Below are 10,298 nucleotides of genomic sequence, written 5' to 3'. Positions count from 1 at the left end.
GCGTGAAGGGGAAGGGGAAGGAAGGGGAGGAGAGAGGAGGCCAGGGAAGGGGTTGTGAGATTGCACATGCTGATGCAAATGGTGTGGAACCACCTGACCGGCCTGTGCATGCAGAGCTTGGAGAGGCTCAGAGCCTGGCTATAGATATTCGGTGGAAGGGGGAAGTGTATCACCACACGTCATTTCTCCCTCAGACTTCCCACAATTGCCGCTGAACACAGAGAGGCAGGCGCGAGGGGCGGTGGCCGAGATTTGAAGAGTTTTACTGGATGGAGCTTGTCACGGTGAAGGGCTGGGCGGTAAGGAAGTTAGGGAATGTGTGCAGGTGAGGCAATGGGTCACGAAGAATGGTAGGGTGAAAGGAAGGGAGGCGTGACGGAGACGAAAGAGGTGTAGTGGAGGGAGTATGTGACGGGGACGAGGAGTAGTGCAGGAGAGGGAGAGTTTGACGGATTCGGGGAGGGATTTTAGCGAGGGAGGGTACAGTGCATACAGGAAGGGGTGTTTCCGTGTTACTGTGAAAGGCCTGACTCTGCGTCGCTGTCTTTTGGTGGTGAGGTTCTGCTACGGAACAACGTCTCGTTGTATCGGTGTCACGATGCGGGGCGTGTTCCTGTCACGACAGGGGTTGTGTCAGTGATCTCAGAGCTTGGATACATAGATGGAATTGTGATTTAGAGGCTATTACCGAGACTTGGCTGGCACCAGGGCAGGAATGGATTCTCAATATTCCAGGATTTCAGTGCTCGAAAAAGAATGGGGGTGGGAAAAGATGGAGAGGGGTAGCTTTACTGGTTGTGGATACTATTACAGCTACAGAAAGGGTTGGTGATGTAGCAGAATCAGCATTTGAGTCAGTATGGGACGAATTCAGGAACAGGAAAGGAGCAGTTACTCCATTTGGTTAATTCTATAGCACCTCTGCTCGCAGCAGAGATACCGAGGAGCAGATTGGGAGGCATATTTTGGAAAGGTGCAAAAATAATAAGGCTGTTACCTTGGGAGACTTTAAATTCGCGAATATTGTTTGGCACATGGTAAGTTCCAATGGTTCAGACGGGACAGAGTCTGTTAAGTGTATCCAGGACGGATTCCTGTAACAGTATGTCGACCGGCCGACGAGGGTGAATGACATATTAGATCTAGAAGTAAGTGACGAACCGGATTTGCTCACAGATCTCTCAGTGGGTGTGCATCTGGCGGACAGCGACCATCGGTCCGAGGCCTTTAAAGTTATCGTGGAAAGGGATAGAATCAGAGAGGACAAAAATGTTTTTAATTGGGGAAGGGCAAAATATGAGGCTATAAGGCTAGAGATGTGGATGTGAATTGGGAAATGTACTATGGACATTTGGTCGATGATTAGGGATACCTTTCAGGATGTTAGCGACAAATTTGTCCCGGTGAGGAAGATAAAGAATGGTAGGGTGAAGGAACCATGGGTGACAAGTGAGATGGAGAATCTAGTCAGGTGGAAGAAGGCAGCATACATGAGGTTTAGGAAGCAAAGAGCAGATGGGTCTATTGAGGAATATAGGGATAGCAAGAACGGAGCTTCAGAAGGGGCTGAGGAGAGCAAGAAGGGGGCATGAAAAGGCCTTGGCGAGTAAGGTAAATGAAAACTCCAAGCCATTCTTCCATTATGTGAAGAACAAAAGGATGACAGGAGTGCAGACAGGACCGATTAGAGATAAAAGTGGGAAGATATGCCTGGAGGCTGTGGAAGTGAGCGAGGTCCTCAATGAATACTTCTCTTCGGTATTCACCAACGAGAGGGAAGTTGATGATGGTGAGGACAATATGACTGAGGTTTATGTTCTGGAACATGCTGATATTAAGGGAGAGGAGGTGTTGGAGTTGTTAAAATACATTAGGACAGCTAAGTCCCCGGGGCCTGACGGAATATTCCCCAGTCTGCTCCAGGAGGTGAGAGAGGAGATTGCTGAGCCTAGGATCTTCATGTCCTCGTTGTCCACGGGAATGATACCGGAGGATTGGAGGGAGGCGAATATGGTCCCCTTGTTCAAAAAAGGTAGTAGGGAGAGTACGGGTAATTATAGACCAGTGAGCCTTACGTCTGTGGTGGGAAAGCTGTTGGAAAATATTCTTAGAAATAGGATCAATAGGCATTTAGAGAATCATGGTCTGATCAGAGACAGTCAGCATGGCTTTCTGAAGGGCAGATCGTGTCTAACAAGCCTGATAGACTTCTTTGAGGAGGTGACCAGGCATGTAGATGAGCGTAGTGCTGTGGATGTGATATATATGGATTTTAGGAAAGCATTTGACAGGTTTCCACACAGTAGGCTTATTCAGAAAGTCAGAAGGCATGGGCTCCAGGGCTGTTTGGCCAGATGAATTCAGATTTGGCTCAGCTGCAGAAAGCAGAGAGTCATGGTGGAGGAAGCGCATTTGGATTGGAGGATTATGACTAGTGTTGTCCCACAAGGATAGTTTTTGGGACCTCTACTTTTCGTGATTTTTATTAATGACCTGGATGTCTCGGTAGAAGGTGGGTTGGCAAGCTTACAGACTACACAAAGTTTGGTGGTGCTGTGGATAGTGCAGAGGATTGTCTAACATTGCAAACGACATTAATACAATGCAGAATTTGGCTGAGAAGTGACAGATGGAGTTCAACCCGGAGAAGTGTGAGGTGGTACACTTTGGAAGGACAAACTCCAAGGCAGAGTACAAAGTAAATGACAGGATACTTGGTAGTGTGGAGGAGCAGAGGGATCTCGGGGTACATGTCCACAGATCCCTGAAAGTTGCCTCACAGGTGGAAAGGGTAGTTAAGAAAGCTTATGGCGTGTTAGCTTTCATAAGTGGAGGGATAGAGTTTAAGAGTTGCGATGTGATGATGCAGCTCTATAAAGCTCAGGTTAGGCCACACTTGGAGTACTGTGTCCAGTTCTGGTCGCCTCACTATCGGAAGGATGTGGAAGCATCGGAAAAGGAACAGAGGAGATTTACCAGGATGCTGCCTGGTTTAGACAATATGCATTATGATCAGAGATTAAGCGAGCGAGGGCTTTACTCTTTGGAGAGAAGGAGGATGACAGGAGATATGATCGATGTATACAAGCTGTTAAGAGGAATAGATAGAGTGGATAGCCAGCGCCTCTTCCCCAGGGCACCACTGCTTAATACAGGAGGACATGGCTTTAAGGTGAGGGCTGGGAAGTTCAAGAGGTATATTAGAGGAAGGTTTTTTACTCAGAGAGTGGTTGGTGCGTGGAATGCACTGCCTGAGTCAGTGGTGGAGGCAGATACACTAGTGAAAATTAAGAGACTATTAGACCGGTATATGGAGGAATTCAAGATGAGGCGGGGTATATGGGAAGCAAGGTTCAAGGGTCGGCACGACATTGTGGTCCGAAGGGCCTGTACTGTGCTACACTATTCCATGTTCTATGTTCTATGAAAACGAAACACTGTGAGGGGTCTTTCAGCATCACCCTGAAGTCGGTGACCGTGCCACAGTGAGGTCCGTGTGTCTCATTCACAGCCTTTGCCGTCTGTGAAGTGGTACGTCCCTCTGCTTGACAATGCATCGTCAATTTCCCTGATCTCCCCAACCGCCTGCTTTTCCCGTCAGGTGAGCGCAAATCTTTTATGCAGAGCAGAAAACCTTAATCACAGTACAGAACAGAACCTTAGGCCCAAAGATTGTGATATACCAATTTAACTGAATTCCTTCTGTTGACACAACGTCCGTCTCCCTCCAATCCCTGCATACCAACGTGACCGTTAAAGAGCCAATTAAACGCCTCTATGAATCTCCCTCCACCACCAGGGCTGGGAGTACTTTCCAATCACCAACCCATCTCTCCGAAAAAAAAAAACTTATCAAACTCATCTCCATTGAGCATACCCTCTCTCGCCTTAACCCGGGCCCTCTGGCATTAGACATTTCCACCCTAGAGTTAAGAGATACACGCCTTCTGGTCTATTTGCATCCGATTGTGATGTAAACCTCAGTAAGAAACTAAACCCAAGGTAATACCTATGCTTTTCTGTAATAACCTCGTATCCAATGGTATTACCATCACTAGATGCAACGCGGTCCCCTGCACAAACACTCAAACCTCTCCTCGCTAACGTATGGAATCGATAAATCATCGAATGACCAGTCAGGCAGTGCCCAGTCCAACAATGGCCGCTCCGCTTGCTACTACTTTGTTTTTTTGAACATGCTAATGATTCCGGCTCCGTGATTGGTTGCTGATCAAACGCCGTAAACTTTAGTGAAGTATTGCATTTTAATGCACAGTCGCCAAACGTGTGAAATACCATTTTCTCTCTCCCGACCTCTGATTGGAGTCTTTTCAAAACCCGAAATCATCTGACCACTGACTGCGAGTCAGAGACAGAGCAAGGCTTGCTCCATGTAATCCGATCTCGCACTACTGGAAACAGACACTGAGTGACGCTCCCTCCACAACAATCCAAAACATAATTTAAGGTTTCGATAAGAGAGAAGCTTCCTGCACATCGATCACTCCAGTGTGAGATCAGGAGTGAAACACACACAACAGCAACAAAAATAAACACCTAGGGTCACGCAATCAGTGATGCTCCGTACACATCATCGAATAATGCACTCCATAAGGGCAATACACAGTGAAACTCCCTCGTCACCGTCCAATCACAAACTCGCGGGGTCGGACGCAGACTGAACTCCCTCCGCACAGTCGCATCACACGTTCCTGGGGTCAGACACAGAGTGAAGCTCCCTCCCCACCTTCCCATCACACACACCCGGGGTCAGTCACATAGTGAACGTCCCTCCTCACCGTCCTATTACACACTCCCGGGGTCAGGCACAGAGTGAAACTCCCTCCACACCGTCCCATCACACACTCCCGGGGTCAGACACAGAGTGAATCTCCCTCTACACCGTCCCATCACACACACCCGGGGTCACACACAGAGTGAATCTCCCTCCACACCGTCCCATCACACACACCCGGGGTCACACACAGAGTGAATCTCCCTCCTCACCGTCCTATCACACACACTCGGGGTCAGACACAGAGTGAATCTCCCTCCACACCGTCCTATTACACACACTCGGGGTCAGACACAGAGTGGGTTTTCCTCCACACCATCCCATCACACACTCCCGGGGTCAGGCACAGAGTGAAACTCCCTCCACACCGTACCATCACAGACTCCCGGGGTCAGACACAGAGTGAATCTCCCTCCACACCGTCCCATCACACACACCTGGGGTCACACACAGAGTGAATCACCCTCCACGCCGTCCCATCACACACACACCCTGGGTCGGACACAGAGTAACGCTCCCCCACACTGTCCCATCACACACTCCCGGTAACAGATACAGAAGCAAGTTCCCTCCACACAGTCGCATCATACCTACACGGAGTCAGACACTAATTGAAGCTCCTTCCACACCGTCCCGTCACACACTCGCTGAGGGAAACCCTGGGCGAAACAACCTCCAGACCTCCTCAAAACACACACGCTTAGTCAGTCAACCAAGGATGCTCACTATAGGTTATCCCATCACTCATTCCCGGAGTTTGTTATCTGAATTATCCCCAGCCCCGCAGTACTGAACGACACTCCACCTGAGTGTGAAGCTCCTTCCGTCCCCCACTCCCCATTCTCACCAATACCGAGCACTTCGGTGCCCAGGAGTCTCAGGTCGTGCGCTTCTCCCGGAGATGGTGTGTGTGCAACCGGATGGTGTGCTGAGGGAAGAGGAAGGAAGAAGAGGAAAGTCGTGGCCAGGGAACGGGTGGGACGGTTCCAGCCATTGGGAGCAACTGCTGTGGCCTCACATAACCGGCCTGAGAACTCACGGCTGTGGAGAGGCTTTGAAGCGAAAGATGGATAACTTGTGGAAAGGGGCAGTTGTAAACACTACCTCATTCTCTGCACAATTCCCTCAGAACACCGGAAGAGAGATTTGACGGGTGCGGGGAAGCGACGGAGAAGTTGGGGGTGGGGGTGGAGGTGCGTCGGGGATCGAGACGCTGACGGAGCCGGGAGGGGCTTCGGGGGTTCAGGAGATGACAGATACGGTGAGGTGTGCATGGGAGCGAAAGGGTCACGGAAATGGAGAGGGGCGGTGGAGGTGGAGATGACGGAGATGAGAAGTGCGTAGAAGAGGGAGTGCGTCACGGACACGGGGTAGCTTGTAAGGGAACGGGGTGACGGAGACGGGAGTGGTGAAGTGGAGAGAGAAGGCGGATTGCAGGAGAGTGACGGGTTGGCGGAAACGGGGACGTGTTTTAGAGTGGGGGTAAGTTATGGAGACAAGGAGGAGCGTGTCCGTATTAAAGAGCAAGGCGTGTCGTTATGTCGGTATCGTTGAGGTGCGAGTCCGTGTTACTGTGCAGGCCGTACCGGTATGTTGTTATTGCTGAGCTGTGTGGTTTTGTTACAGTGCGGCTCCTGTCCGTGTACAGACGCCACGATGAACACGGCGTCTTGTCACGGCGGACGATGTGTCGGGGTCACGGTGAGATGCCTGTCGGTGTCACGGTACTTGGTTGATCAGTGTCCGTTCGAGAGTTATGTGGTGTAATGGTGAGGCTTATGTCAGTGTCATGGTGACAATGTGTCGGTGTCACGGTGAGGGTTGTGTCGGTGTCACGGTGAGGGGTGTGTCGTTGTCACGGTGAGGGTTGTGTCGTTGTCACGGTGAGGGTTGTGTCGGTGTCACGGTGAGGGGTGTGTCGTTGTCACGGTGAGGGTTGTGTCGGTGTCACGGTGAGGGGTGTGTCGTTGTCACGGTGAGGGGTGTGTCGTTGTCACGGTGAGGGTTGTGTCGGTGTCACGGTGAGGGGTGTGTCGTTGTCACGGTGAGGGTTGTGTCGGTGTCACGGTGAGGGGTGTGTCGTTGTCACGGTGAGAGTTGTGTCGGTGTCATAGTGACAATGTGTCGGTGTCACGGTGAGGGGTGTGTCGTTGTCACGGTGAGAGTTGTGTCAGTGTCATGGTGACAATGTGTCGGTGTCACGGTGAGTGGTGGGTCGGTGTCACGGTGAGGGCTGTGTGGATCGCTCACTGCCTATGCAGTCTGCAGTGTCGTTCCCTGTGTTTCACAAAACGTCGTTACATTCCTTCATCTACTCAATCCCTACTCTTCCCACCTGATGAGTTGAAGTCTGTGTTTTTGAACCTACTGCAGAGTAGTGAACGTAAATCACCAAACCGAACAGACCCTTCGGTCCACAATGTTGTGATATACCAATTGAGCAAAATCGCTTCTGACTGCGCAACAATCATCTCCCTGTATTCCCTGCACATTAACATCTCTGGCAAAGAGCCACTTGCATCCCTCTCTCCATCAGTCTGTCAATGAATCGAAAGTGACTAACAGAGCCGATTCTCAACTTTGAATTCTTCCCGCTGCATCACGACGAATAAATCCAAAACCGGGAATGTTGAGCTGACGGTCATGCTCGCCCTGCGCCGACGTCTCACTGATATCTACAATATCATAATTCCAGCCTTGATCCCTGCTCTGAGCTCATCTGTCTTTCGTACAATACTTCCTGCATTGAAATGTAGGCATCTCAGAACACAAGTCCCAGCAGGCTCAAACTTTTGCCTCCTGACTTTGTCTCTGGTCTTTCCAACATCTGTCCCAACAACCGCTCCACTATCTGTTTGGCATTCTGTTTTTCATCCCCCTCCATCTCTAGTTCAAACCCCACCCCTCCTCCTTTTTTAATGCCAAAACCACCCGCTGGGATGTTAGTTCCAGTCCAGTTCAGGTGGAAACTGTGAGATTTGCTCGGTGACGGAGTAAATGAAAGGGCGGCGCAATGTGGGTCGGTGTGGCGCGGCCTCCAGGCCTCCTCCCAATATGTCCTCCCTATCACCCCTCAGTTTACCGAATGATCCAATTCCAGCTCCAACTCCCGAACGCCCGGTGTTAGACGCTACAGCCGGATGACATACTTACAGGTGAAGTTGTCAGACACTCTGGAGGACTCCCTCCCGTCCCAAGTCCTGCAAGAGGAGCACTCAACTCTCCTGCCAGGCATGTCTACTGCTCTAACTATCCGAAGCCCTCAATCCTACCTCGAACACTTAACCACCTCTTAATGGGTGCTGCCTATCTATTTCTGGCCACACCTGCACGTGTCACACTTTGCCTGCTCACCCTCCCACTTAAGATGGTTGAGGACCCGATCCGAGTGGTAGCGTCCCTGACACCCGGGAGGCAAAATACATCCTGTAATCTCTCGCTCACAGAACCTCTTTTCTGTTCCCCGAATAAATAATCGTCTATCACCACAGCTCGCCTCAGCTGGCCCTCCACTCCCCTTCTGAAACCACAGAGCCGAAATCATTGCTAGAGACCTGACCTGGGAGATTGTCCTCCTCTTGGTCATTAAAACCCTCCCCCACCCCACCCAGACGTACGCAAAGTGTTGTACCTGTTATTGAGGGGGTTGGCCACAGGGGGCACTCTGCAATGGGCCGGGCTGTTTAACCCCTTTGATCCCCCTGACTGTCACCAAGTTTCCTGTAAACTGCACATTGGGTCTAACTTCCTCCTGATATGTCTTCCCTATCACCCCTCAGCTTCCCGAATGATCCAGTTCCAGCTCCAACTCCTTAATGCCCAGTGTTAGGAGCTGCAGCCGGATGACCTTCTCACAGGTGAGGTTGTCAGAGACTCTGGAGGACACCCTCCCGTCCCACGTCCTCCAAGAGGAGTATTCAACTCTCCTTCCAGGCATGTCTACTGCTCTAACTGTGCAATTGTAAAGAAGAAAACAACACATAAACTGAAAACAAATCCACCAGCAGTAACTCCTGTCTTATCTTAATTTTCCCTTGCTGATGAACCAGCCTTGCTGATTGGATGTTGTTCAAACAGACCCGAGATGCTGCTTTCAAATTAACACTTTTTTCCCGCTCCCGATCTCTGGTTGGAAGTTGTGCCAAAGCCTTAATTATGTGGATCTATGACTCCGTCAGTCAGCCACACAGTGAGGCAACATACAAACCATCCCATCGCACGCTCCTGGAGTGAGACACTGAGTGACACTTCCTAAGCAACGATAATCATGCAAAGTCGGGGAAAGAAAAGGTGTGAAGTTCCCTCCGCGCTCTCATCCCACACAGTAAGTTTCGCAGAAGGTGTTAGGCACGCATTTCGGGAGTAAGACACTGACTGAAACTCCCTTCACACTGTCCCATCACATGCTATCGCGGTCAGATAGAGATTGAAGCTCCCAATACATCTTCCCATCACACAATACCGCGATCAGACACAGAGTGAAGCTCCCTCCAGACCGTCCCATTACAAAATCCCATAGTCAAATACAGAGTGAATTTCCCTCCCCAAAGTCCCATCACACACACCCAGGGTCAGACACTGAGTGAACCTCCCTGCACACCGTCCCATCACACACTTTCGGGGTCAGACACAGAGTGAATCTTCCTTCAACACCGTCTCAGTACACACTCCTGCGATCAGACACAGAGTGAACCTCCCTGCACACCGTCCCATGAAACAATCCTGGGGACGGGCATGGAGTGAATTCCCTCTTGTCCGTCCAATCACACAATCCCGGTTCAGATATTATCTGTATTCTCCACACCCCGTCCCCCTCCACCACGAGGCCCAAGCGCATGACAGGCTACCCTCGTCAAAATCAGAGCAAAACCCTCTCCCTCCCCGGCTCTCCGCTGTCACCAATCCTCAGCACGATTTTTGCCTCAATATTTTGTGTGCGTGGACTGGATGTGATTACTCAGCACACACATGCTCTCAGTCCTAATCACCAACTCCAAATCCTGGGATATCACATCTTTCAACACATTTCTAGCTATTTATTATTTTTAGTAAAGCACCTTAATTTTACATATTTGCGCCATACTGATGCTGTAAAAGAACGCATTTCAGGCCGTATAAATCAAGGATAATAAATCGGATCGTGATTCCGGTAGAAAACATGCGACAAGGGGGATCGTACATCGACTCGCTGGCCTACATCAGTCAGGACACTGAGCACGGGAGCCGGGAGGTCACGTTGCAGTTGTACGAGACGTCGGTGCGGCCACACTTTGGAGTTCGTTCAGTTTTGGTCGCCCTGCTGTGTGAAAGAGGCCACTGAGCTGGAAAGAGTGCAGAGGGAGATTTACGAGGATGTTGCCGGGACTCCGGGGACTGAGGTATAAAGAGAGAGAAGGAAGTTTGGGACTGAACCCCCTGTGATGGAATGAAGGGATAAGTAAATAGGGGGGAAAAACAGAGGACAACGATTAACTTATAATCGATCAACTTGTAAGCGTCTTAG

This window comes from Mobula birostris, chromosome 13 (assembly GCF_030028105.1).
Source record: "Mobula birostris isolate sMobBir1 chromosome 13, sMobBir1.hap1, whole genome shotgun sequence".
Classification (NCBI taxonomy): Eukaryota; Metazoa; Chordata; class Chondrichthyes; order Myliobatiformes; family Myliobatidae; genus Mobula; species Mobula birostris.
The sequence above is the reverse complement of the archived record's forward strand: the minus strand, read 5'-3'. Positions refer to the sequence as shown.